The following is an 11,897-nucleotide window of genomic DNA, read 5'->3' on the forward strand; positions in this document are numbered from 1 at the left end:
CAACTTGAACTTGTAATTGGTAACAGTAGAAGACTACCAGTGAAATCCTTTCGGTTTGTATAATGAGTCTTGAAGAAATGCTTTCTGGAACTTATTCTTTTATGTTTTTATTAAACTGTTGAGTAATATTTTTTCGTAGTCGCGTTTTCTACTGTAATTATTTCATTTATTATATTTACGTAAGCGCAATAATGATGTATTCTTAATTTTAATTAAAACACTTTTTCCTTAATCTGTGGTGATTCATATTTCGAAACTTATCCGTGCAGCGACGTTCACGAATGGTCTATGTTGATTAAGGGAGTGCTAACACGGTAAATACTAATATTTAGCCGCAAATTGAGAAAATATTATATTAAAAGAAGTAAAAAAGAACAAAATACATTAGAAACATAGATATAAGAAAATTACCTACTTTTTGTTAGTTTTTGCTAAACTTATTTTGACCTTTAAAATCCTCAAGAATTTTCTTTCCATTCTTATGATACATTGCGGATAAGTCATATAGGTATAATATTTACATCACGTACGTACGAAGCAGTGTACGTGGAGCAAGATTGAATGCACACGACGTTGTAGAGACGGCCGGGACGTCATTTGAATACGCAAAGGAAACTGAGGAAGTCCATAGACAAGCGTAATTTTTTGCAGAAATTAAAACGTTGCGTCCCATTTCTTTTTTTGCTCGTTTTTTTAAGCGCCTGTCAGAAGTTTAGAGAAGATGTTTATAAACTCTGTAATTTTGGAAAAGGAATTTGAATAAAATTGTTTTAAAATGACATTACATGAAAATATGGAATATCAATTTGATGCACAATTTTTACTGGGTTTTGGGTCCATAGCTCATGTAAAATATTATTATGCATTCGATATTTCTAAGATATTTTCAGCTCTCCAATCCAGTATATTAAAAAGCTAGGTTTCTATTGAATACCTACTTGTTATTTCATCAGGCGACTCGTACGTTTGTTGATCTCCTATATGGATATATAGGAGGATATAAAAAAAACTTACCGACCAGACTCGCATTAGCTTTTTCTTTTAAATACATTTCTTGGAAAAGGGAATACTCCATTTTTGCCAATTTCCCATTTGTACAGTGTAAAACCTGATGTTCATTTCACCCTTTTAGCAGCGGCCAAAATGCGCTAGATAATTTTGGTCCATTTTACGTCTATGTTAAAAAGAATAGAGTAGCAATGCTTTTTGCATTGCGTTTAGATACGAGTACGAGGCTAAAACCGTCTATATTCCTTTCCTACAAAAAATAAATGTATTGAAAAATGTTGACGAGCTAAAATAAGTTTAATATTATAAATATTATCGTCATCTAATCTTGAAAAGTTATTTTTATATCTACTAAAGTTAATTTTCGATACATGGGACTACTAACATAATCGTTTATCATAAAAAAGGTATAATACGTATACGCCTACATACATACATACGTTAAAATTATACATTTGTGTATAATATTTGTGTAGGTTGACAACCCAATACAAAATAACTCTATACTAAAATAAACTTACTTTTTCTATACTTAGAAATAATAATACCCACATAAACTACCACATTATCATGGGACATTCGTCAACTCAGTTGATTATTATTTTCCTGTTATGTTAATAGAACTTTTCTTCATTTTTTACGACTTAATATTATACTAATATTTGTATGTGCACCGCACATATCTATGTAGGTAACAATTAGTTCAATCAGGTTTTAAGTGAGTTTAGTTGAAGTATTTTCTGGAAATAGTCATAATTATGTTTTGAGAATTTTGTTACATTTAGGAAGTCTGACGATCTTATAAAGGTCACTGAAACTCGTTAGATACAAGTTGCTTCCAAGCAGTTGATCTGGAAATCATTAGGGAAAGCCTACGTGTGTTTTAGTGAACAATAACCATTCCTATCGTCTAGTAGGTTGGTTTTTGGTTGTTATATCTTAACAGCGATCTTTAGTTCTCAATACTTATAATAATTTTTCAACTAGCTTTTGCCAGCGGCTTCGCCCGTGTTCACATGGGATTAAAAGTATCACATCACCCAAATCAACTCATACAGACAATATAACAAAGATCAAACATCAAAATTCGTAGTTTCATCGTGATTGACGGACAAACATCCAAACAAACAAAGTTTCAAATTAGTGTGATATAGTGCAGAATATCTAAAGACGACTTATTTAAGACCAACAAAGATTATATCAACAGGTATGAACCAAAATTGAGAATTCTTATCTAAAATGAATTTTCATCGTCAGCAGTTTTCTATGAAATGGGTTAAAATCTACGGATATCTTTTAAAGTTATCTCAAAGAGCCATTTTAGAGCTGTCATAAAATCCAGGAATCAAACAAAGCATTTCCAGATATTTTTGATTACGTTTTCATCTTTGTACTAGATTTTCTTTTCTTAGAACTGTCTTAAATCGATAGTATAGTATACCTTTAAGTGGCTGTATGTATTCTTTGCTGACATTTACAAACACTATTCCCTCAATATGGCTTCTGATTGCGTACCGAAATACCCATTATTATGGATTCACATTCACATTATGGATTGACACAGAAGAGACTATAGATTAGCGATACTTATATCAGATGTATTTAATTATGTGTTGCAAACTGCTTAATTTTTCCATACTTTCCGAGTGAGCTCTCATTATAATCTATTCTTACAAAAAGTACAGCCAATTACGAGTGGTATCGGTACAATTTTACGCAAAACGAGACCGTGTTTTAACTTGTATCTATTTGGTCAAATATTTTAACAATTTCTATCTATTTTCGTATAATGGGTCACCAGAAAATAATTTCAATAATATCTTGTAACAAAGTTATTCCGCTTCAAATATTTACAAAAATATCCTTGACCGATATTTTTTGCATTTTTGTATCGCTTTGTAAATTTTATTAAAATGCCTTCAAGCATAAAAATTCATGATTCAAGCGAATGATGAACAAAAGAATACACTTTTTAATTCTTTCACCCTTTTCTTGTCGCATTATTCGTATTATTTCAATATAACAAACGAGATCTCTGGAGTATTCTGTAGCAAAAAAAAAAACAGTCAAATCGTATTTTTTGTATTCTACATTATTAAATTTTAGAATGCCTCGTTAACGGTCAAAAATTTTATTTGTGCATTGGAGTTGGGTTATTTTGCGAGAATCACGATTTTTTTATTTCAAAACAGATCATTTTTTGATACTAGTTATTTGATAACCGTTTAGTTACTTTACAATAGAGGGCAAATTGGACATTTTATTTTGTAAACATCCATTTTTGCACTAGACTTTATTTACGTCATTCCTAAGAAATTAATTATGTTTTTAGAACCTTAGTCTAATCTCGCTTAAAACTTACACAGAAATAGCCTTAAACCACCTAAATAAAGAAAATTAGTTTCAAAATTACAATTCAAGGAACGAGGAATTGTACTCTAGCAGTTAAAGTAACAGTAACAACAGTGATCACAAAAGCAATTTAGTTGGTTGTACTCTTTGTCGTGTTCACGCGTCTGAGATGACTGACAGTCGACGGTATATGAAATTGAAACGACAGTATATGAAGCTACATAGTATGTATTATTTTCTTATAGTGAAGTGCATATTGTCGACTATTCAGTCGGCAATGTCGGCTTGTATTCTATAAACAAAAGTCTGTTTAAAATATCATAGAGATTGTGACTTTATTTTTTTGTATTTCTCTAATACGTGTCACAAATTGATAGAATTAAACTATGTATTTACGTTAGCTGTTATACATATAAATACTAATCAACTTCCTCGATCATAGTACTTTCAAAATAATTTTCCTCCCAAAAGAATTTGAAAAACTTCTTATATTATATAATTTACAGAAATCGTAAACTACATCGTATAAAAATAGTATTTGAACAAAATATTGAATGTTTTCTACCAAAAAAATGTATATTAAACATAGCACATTTCAAAAGTTGTAGCGTATGAAGTACTCAGAAAAATTATATAATTTTAATTCAAACACGTGGAGTCTGGAGCTATTTAAAACAATCGTCTCGCCGGCTTAAACAAATACAGCATGAAGGGTGCTCCAGTATTGCTTGAAGCAGCGGCCATTTTGATTAAGTTTAACGCGTAAAATTAATTTTCCATGACCCATCACTGGATGAAAGGATAAAATATTTATTTTCTTGCCTGTTTGCCTTCAAAACTTCACCTTTTGACTTTTTATCATCAGATATTGTGAAAGGGGTTGAAAACTTCTTAGCCTTTTGTTATCTAAATTGCCGGAATAAAACCTTATTATTTGTAAATTTAAACTAAGTACCTATTCGAAATTGTTGCTAAGTGATATTTATATAGAGTTTATTTTGACATGACAGTAGAATTTGTATTTGTATGCTGCGACATTTTAACATTGTAACCATTTATCTTTTTGTTGTCGACTTAAACTTGTTAAAGGCTGATCTTTCACTAAAGCAGCTCATGTATTGTCCTTTTCTTCATAATGTTTTACATGTTATTGAATAAACAATCCATAAACACTACAATATAAATACGCAAATCGCTGTAACAGTTACAGAGTAAATCACAACCGTTTTTCCCAAAGAATACCAGTTTAACAACAATAAAAAAGCAATAATCGTTTGTCTGTGTTACGCAGAAACTGACCATAAGTAGCAATTCACGCAAATAGTAACCGTACACTGTAAAACAAGGGGAAACAATACGTCTTGAAGGAAAAAGGTAATGTTTGGCCCGCGAATTTATTTGAAGGTAGTGACAAAGGATCGAGTAAATAGGGGTATAGTGATGGATAGGGCGTGCTTTTTCTTGACTTCTTGGAAGTAGGTCGGGATTTGTGACGTTGATGTTGTCAACTTGTGAACTGTGAATAACCTTAGTTAAGGATTTAGTTAACCTTAGTAAGGATTAAGTAGGTGCTTCGCAAATAACCCTTTTGAAGATGATAGTTATTGTTAGACATATGAAGGTTATTTTTTCACTGCACTGATAGGTTTGACTATTATATTATAGGATTTTTAAAACCATATCTAGCAATCAAATCTATCGACAGAAAGGTTATTGAAAATGCTTGTTAGTACTATTAGGAAGACACAACAGAACTGCACTGATGCATACATTCTATGGGTACTTTGTGTGATTTAACATGATTTCAAGATAAGGAATATACTACACTAGCTTTGACCGCGACTTCGTACGCATGGTAACCTTTTTCCGCGTAGATCTGAAAGAATTCTGGGATAAAAACCTATTTTGTGTTCCAGAACCTCCTCTTTCACGAAAGTTGGATTAATACCTATGTTACCAATACCAAATACAAATGAAAAAATTATACTAAATAAAACTATTTATGACGAAGAGTAATCATGCTGTATAACTACTGAATTCAATTCGAGCAGCGGCCATCATCTAAAGATAGAACCAAACTCAATGTACCTACCTACCTAAAATTTCAGCTTACAATCTATTAACAAAACACTACGCTACGAGTCTTCAGATTGACATATTCTACAGTTGGTACAACTTTAGCCCGCAACCTCCGAAACTCGGTGTACTGACGCATTCTATCGAGATACGGTCAGGAACTAAAGTTTGAGCTTGCTATGTAATTAAGTTGTGTCACAATTTTGTCGTTCAATAAACTAGTTTACCGTTAGTCAGCAATAAGGTCTATTTTTGTGTGCAACTTCGTTATTTATCTAGGAGTATTAGTTCATGCTTTCAATACTTGCATCTATTTATGATAAAAGCCAATTTATGAATGAAAATATTATGTTGTACTTCAGTATCGGAAGTTTATTCTTAATACTGATAATTAAAATTCGTTTCTACGTACTAGGTAATACAATTCAATTTTAAATGCAACCAGTAACTTCTGTTTCCACAAATGTTAGTAAAAAATAATTTACTTAGAAGATCTTTAAAAGAAGGAAGTATAGAGAGCATTCGTACTTCCATTATGCCGACGCAACAATTCCCATTCCTTTCGTAGATTCTTTGCCTAAGCTTCCCATTTTTCATTTTCACTTGCCGGCTTGAAGACAGCTTAACTTTTCTGGGGACACCTCTATTGTTATCGCTTGGCGGTTTACGGTGGCTACTATTGCTGATCCTAAAAAGGAATCGCGGAATTTTCGAGAATAATGCCCTCAAAATTTATTATTTTTCTAATTTATTTCCTTTTTGCTTTTAAATAATGCGTGCGTTATATGTCCTAAATTAATTTAATGCGTATAAAATTCGTTAGATTTTTTTTTTCAATAAATATAAATAGTTATTAGTCAGTTTACGTGTTGTTATGTGCACCTCTGCCTACCCAACTAACATTTAAGCGTTGGTTACAGGTAATTAAGTAACTTCAAGAGGTATTACAGGCTTAGAAGGCTTTCAGTAGTAGATTTTAATCTATTAGAAGAGATAAGAAATAAATTAAACACCAACAGTGATACTATAACTTCAGTAAACGATGCAGAACAACTTTAAAACTCCGAATAGTGTTATTGGAAACTAATATTCTTAAAATATTAAAGCTTTACTCTGTCGGTAGCACTTCAAGTTTTACAACGGTGTTTATTGACACCTATCAACTTCTATTGTTATTTATTTATCACAAAGAAGTGTCTTGTACGTGTATAGGTTCTATATTGACTATAAGTGCAGCAATTGGTTCTATGGTAGAGTTATTGGAGAATGTAGTAACACGAAATATTTAAAGTATCTAATAACTCTTTTTAGCCTTGCTTAAGGGTTATGTTGTCATACCAGTTTTATTAAAAACTGTTGTAGGGCGTTATGAACACTATAAGCTATATTCGACAGGGTTTTGTTGGTAGAAATACTGATGAATTCATAAAAAATACACATGATTTGTCACATAATCAAGATATTATGAATAATTTTACATGGTTTGCTCAAGAAAGAGTGAGCTGTACACAACAGGGTTCCGTTGAGCAACATATTAAGGAAACTGAAATGTGGACGTCGTGGCTGTAGTCGATTATCATCATCGGTTTCATCCGTGTTGCTGTATTACATCATTTCAGAAATTTGCTTATCACCCGCCTCGTAGCTTGAAATATTTATCCGTTTTACTGTACATTTCATAATCTCCCACTCAGGCGTAGGTTTTGAATTTTCATCTTTAATGTACTTCGATGGAGCCTTGTTAGGGTATCTTAGAATATTATCGATCTCCCATCCCGATGGAACAGTAAATAATTTCTTTTTATTCCCTTCAATCGTTTGAATTATTTTAAATGGCATTCTGAAATAAAAAAATCTTCAAATGAATAATAATACACATAGATTCTTAATTGCATCAGCAACAAACAAACTCAAGCTGATTTCAATGGATGTAAAAGAGAAGACACTAGAAGAAAAAAATTGATAGTGTGTAATTGACCTTGTCAAGGGTTGGAGTGATTCTTTAGTAATGTTTTGCAACATAGCATTTTCGATCATAATTTCTTAGTTAAATATTAAACTACTAAATAAATAACAATCTACATAGTAAAGCTGGAAACTACTTATTCATTTTATATTTAAATGGTTTTTTCAATATTTTCAATAATTTGTCAAAGAACCCTAATGTGGTTTGTACGTTATAGCTACTAATAATGTGTTAATTCTAATAAATCTCATTGACTAAGAGTATTGTTACACTGGTATATCTACCAAAGCCTGCACAATATTCTTGACTACAGATATTGTGTCGCAACGAGTGCTATAAATGAGTTAATAGAGTATTTTAACATTAAAGCGGGCTCGCCATTTTTTTTGTAAACATAACATTACAAACAAATAGGTATATACAAAATTTATCATCCAAATACTAAATAATATATATTTTAAAGGTGGTAAAATGAATGATACTCTCATAATACATTTCAATACTTACGAATCTCACATACTTTATCATGTTCGGTTAAAAAATTTAAAGCAATTTTTATTATTATTTGTCACATTTCTTTAAAATAGTTGATAAATCCCAGGCGCGTGAAAAATGAGATGAGAAATATGGTATACACTTACCGTAAATTCACAAGGGCAGGAATAATTCACAATACACAAAAGACGTAATTTTAAATAAAATTTATATTTAGGTATACTTAATAAAATGGACACCATAATATTTCGATATCTAAACTTTACGAGGATAAGTAGGTATTTAACCTATTAAAATTTAACGTTCTTCTTTGTGTCGTACACTAAAAACTATACACTGGAGTTAACAAAGTATCAATAAAGCAGTGACAGCTTTATCTGAAAGTATTATAAATCCTTTTTATAACCCAAGGTGTCAACTAACTGTTTTAAATAACCCTTATAACACTCTTATGTATGTTATTGACTATATTCGATTCTTAATTGCAGGCACACTGCTGCTAGTATAACACCATTCTATACACTTTATATTACTCTTGCCTGTAAAATCGTGGGCCTCTTTTGAGGTTACAAGTGAGTTAGAGAATGCTGCAACTCACTACTACAGGACTGCATTAACACTATTAACTTCTGCTATAATCTCTATACAGGTTCTATATAGCTTATTTTAACTCTTAAGTGCTAGTTGGGTACCCCTTCGGGGATAAAAGGCGTGACGTAGCGTTGCTTATTACTCCAATTAAATTGTTATTTAGCTGTAACAACTAAACAAAAACAAATAGAAAACCGTACATACAAATTCTAACTGAAGTTTGAATTCAATATTCTAATTTCACAAATACTGAACGGCATTGCTGTTTCTAAAATTTTCTATATACTTTCTTATTTATGGACAAAATGGGTAAACTTTGTTTATAAACAAATTAAATAGTTTTTGTTTAGAAGCATTGTTGTGTTTTTACTTTTTAACGACTTGAATTTACAACATTTTGTACTTTTTAAGATGCAAGGGTATTAGGGAATGTTATTTTGTAAACATTATAGAAGAAACAAATGGTGAAAAGTGGGTGTACATTGTATAGCGGCATTACGTGTCGTAATGAGCACCTCTGTCTACCCCTCCGGGGATAAAAGGCGTGACGTTGCTAGCTAGTACAGAAGAAAAACGTGCATTACCAACTCGATGTAAATATATTAACAAAACTGGCTTCTACCAGCAAGTTCAACCGCGTTTCCTTGGCATTAAAAGTATTCTATCACTCAAGTCAGCTCATACCCTGTCTGTATACCAAATTTCAGTTCCGTTCAGTAGTTGTATCGTGATTGAGGGACAAACATCCAAACAAACAAACTCACATTTATAATATTAGTGTGATTCAAGGAGATTTACTTGATAAATTAGTATTCGAACCTCATAGGAGAGATACTCAATAGAGGCCAGGTGCGGAGTACTCTGTTTGTATTACCAAGTGCATGAATGTGATGGAAGCAAACTAGTGCGTTAGGGTCGTACTACTAGTGTACAGTGATTTATGCCTATCCTTACAGACATAGGCGTAGCCAGGTTTTAGTTTCGGGAGGGGTTCAAGAAAGTCGAACCATGAAATGTGTGACCAGAAAAAAAGGTAGTCATAGAAGACCTTTGCCAAACAGGGGATGTACTATGCTAAATAGAAAAATAACGCTCTGTAATGTCTAGGCTAACCCCTGGCTATGCCTATGGTTACAGAACAAATGCGTCAGTTTTAGTAATAATAAGTTACAGTTAATAGTTTAAGCGTGGGAGAGCCATGTGGGAGACGGCTCCACCGGAGCGATACCACGGTGTCACCGAAAACCGACGTGAAAAAGCGCTTGTGTTGTGTTAGTGAGGTGACCGGAGGCCCAATTACCTCCCTTCCCAATTCACGATTCTCTAACAACCCATGAATTCCTCACCCACAAAAGGCCAGCAACGCAATTATAATGTCTCTGGTGTTTTGGGTGTCCATGAGCGGCGGCGATTGCTTACCATTCGGTGATTCGTCTGCTCGTTTACCAGCTTATAACATAAGAAAAACTAGATTTCAGACATTAATATTTAAAAAAATAATCCTTTGATACATCAAAATACCAACTAGATAGATCTATTTATTATAGAAATAAATATTTAACACACAAGAGATCTAAGGAAAAAAACCCTAAATCTTAATCTTTTTACGAGATAGATTTTGCGTATCCGTTATAAATCTTTTCATTGTTGTCTGTAGGACTACGCAAATATAACTTGTCCAAGATTGACAGATTATATAGAAAAATCTGTTAGCAACTGTACATTTTTCAAAGTTTTATTCTGTACACTGAGCTCATATTTCAACTTGGGTAACAATACTGTCCTCATTTCATCTTTGTTTGCCATCGTTTGTATTTTATTTTAGAAACAAAAAATGTTTTTTTTTTTGTATTAAAGTTTTTGATGAGGTTCAAATGCCTGATGCCTGGAGTTAAATTATTATGAAAAATGTGTCAAGGCTTTAAGGTTTTCCGTCTTATATCTAGGACCGACGACCGACGACATCGTCAGAGTGGCGGGGAGCCAGTGGATGCAGGTGGCGGCTTGTCGTTCTACGTGGAGGACCAAGGGGAGGCCTTTGTTCAGCAGTGGACGTCTCTCGGCTGATGATGATGATGATGATGTATATATTAACTCTAGCAAGCAAGATCCTATACGGAAATTTAAAAAGTTTTAAATTTTTCGGTAACCCGGAGGTTTAAGACGCGCGCTTTTCGTGCATGAGAGTCCGGGTGTGAAACCTACCCACGGCAATTACCAGTGTAATTCATTCCGAGTTATACGTACATTCGAAAATTATTTGATGTGGTTTTCAAAAAAATATACAAAGGAATATAGAAAACTGAGCTTATTGTATCGCACAATGAAAGAATTTAAAATTATTATTTTTCATTCCAAAATGTTTTGTATTTTTTTTGTGTCATTTGTACCTAGTATTTTTCACAAACTACAAACATCAGGCTTTCATATTCATAAAGAGTGTTTATACACAACATGTCGGAAATATTTTATGAAAACAAATATTTAAAACACATTGAAAAGGCCATATTTTATCATAGTTTTATTATAAAACTTTCAATTGCACGTTTTCTACGAATTTCTATTAGTCTTCTTCATTTATCTTGTCTCTTGTATTCTCTGTCTTGTCTAAGAATTTCTTCCTGAGTGCTTATTTTTACTACAAAGACTTAGCATGTTTTATGTTTAAAATCAGTTTTAATATCTTATTTTAATTAAATTTTACTGAGGCAACAAACATTTCTGTTACATTCTACGGTCATTCGTAAAACGAAGATACGGTCATGTTACGTAACACCACTTCGTATCGTCACTTGTAACCCCTCTGGTGTTTCGGGTATCCATGGGCGGCGGCTATTGATTTTCATCAGGTGATCCATCTGCGCGTGACCTGCTTATACCACAATAAATGATAAATGTCTACCGCACAATTTTAAAAAAGAAAATAATATGTTACTTGAAGTTATGTATAAAAATTTATGTTATGATCTTTAAACTTTCTGACTACGTGGCAGTGTTCAGTACGATACCCACGCACAGTAACTTAGAGCACAGAATGAGCAATATCTTGTAAAAGTTAGGAGCACTCTTGATTTTAACTAATACTTACTTTGCATGCGTCATCTCATTGCCGCCTTGCTATCTCGTTTACGAGAGAGTTGAAAATTTTCTTCTAAATTAATTTATGTTCCAGGAAGATTCTTCGTACTAGACTGGAATTTCTTAGAAATACGACAGGATACACTGTAGACAATTTTCTTGTGATGATATTCTTTGGAAACGTATTTATGATTGTTTGGGCACGGTCTTGAAAAATTATAATGTAAGGCTCAACTTTTTTCTTACGGTCCAATTTTCTTTAACTAACAAGTAACTTTAACTTTTCTTATATTGTGATATTGTCTATCTGCCGCAATCAGAGACATTTACT

General features: G+C 32.5%; 1 long non-coding RNA gene across 1 annotated transcript; it reads right to left on the reverse strand.

Annotated features, from left to right (window-relative positions):
- Positions 1 to 6,878: 6,878 nt before the first annotated feature.
- LOC126913075 (uncharacterized) lies at positions 6,879 to 8,088 on the reverse strand. The gene is made up of 2 exons (XR_007707658.1): positions 8,044 to 8,088; positions 6,879 to 7,276 (listed from the first exon to the last, which is right to left on the reverse strand). It is a non-coding gene; the product is annotated as an uncharacterized LOC126913075 (long non-coding RNA).
- Positions 8,089 to 11,897: the final 3,809 nt, after the last annotated feature.

This window comes from Spodoptera frugiperda, chromosome 3 (genome assembly GCF_023101765.2).
Source record: "Spodoptera frugiperda isolate SF20-4 chromosome 3, AGI-APGP_CSIRO_Sfru_2.0, whole genome shotgun sequence".
NCBI classification, from domain to species: domain Eukaryota; kingdom Metazoa; phylum Arthropoda; class Insecta; order Lepidoptera; family Noctuidae; genus Spodoptera; species Spodoptera frugiperda.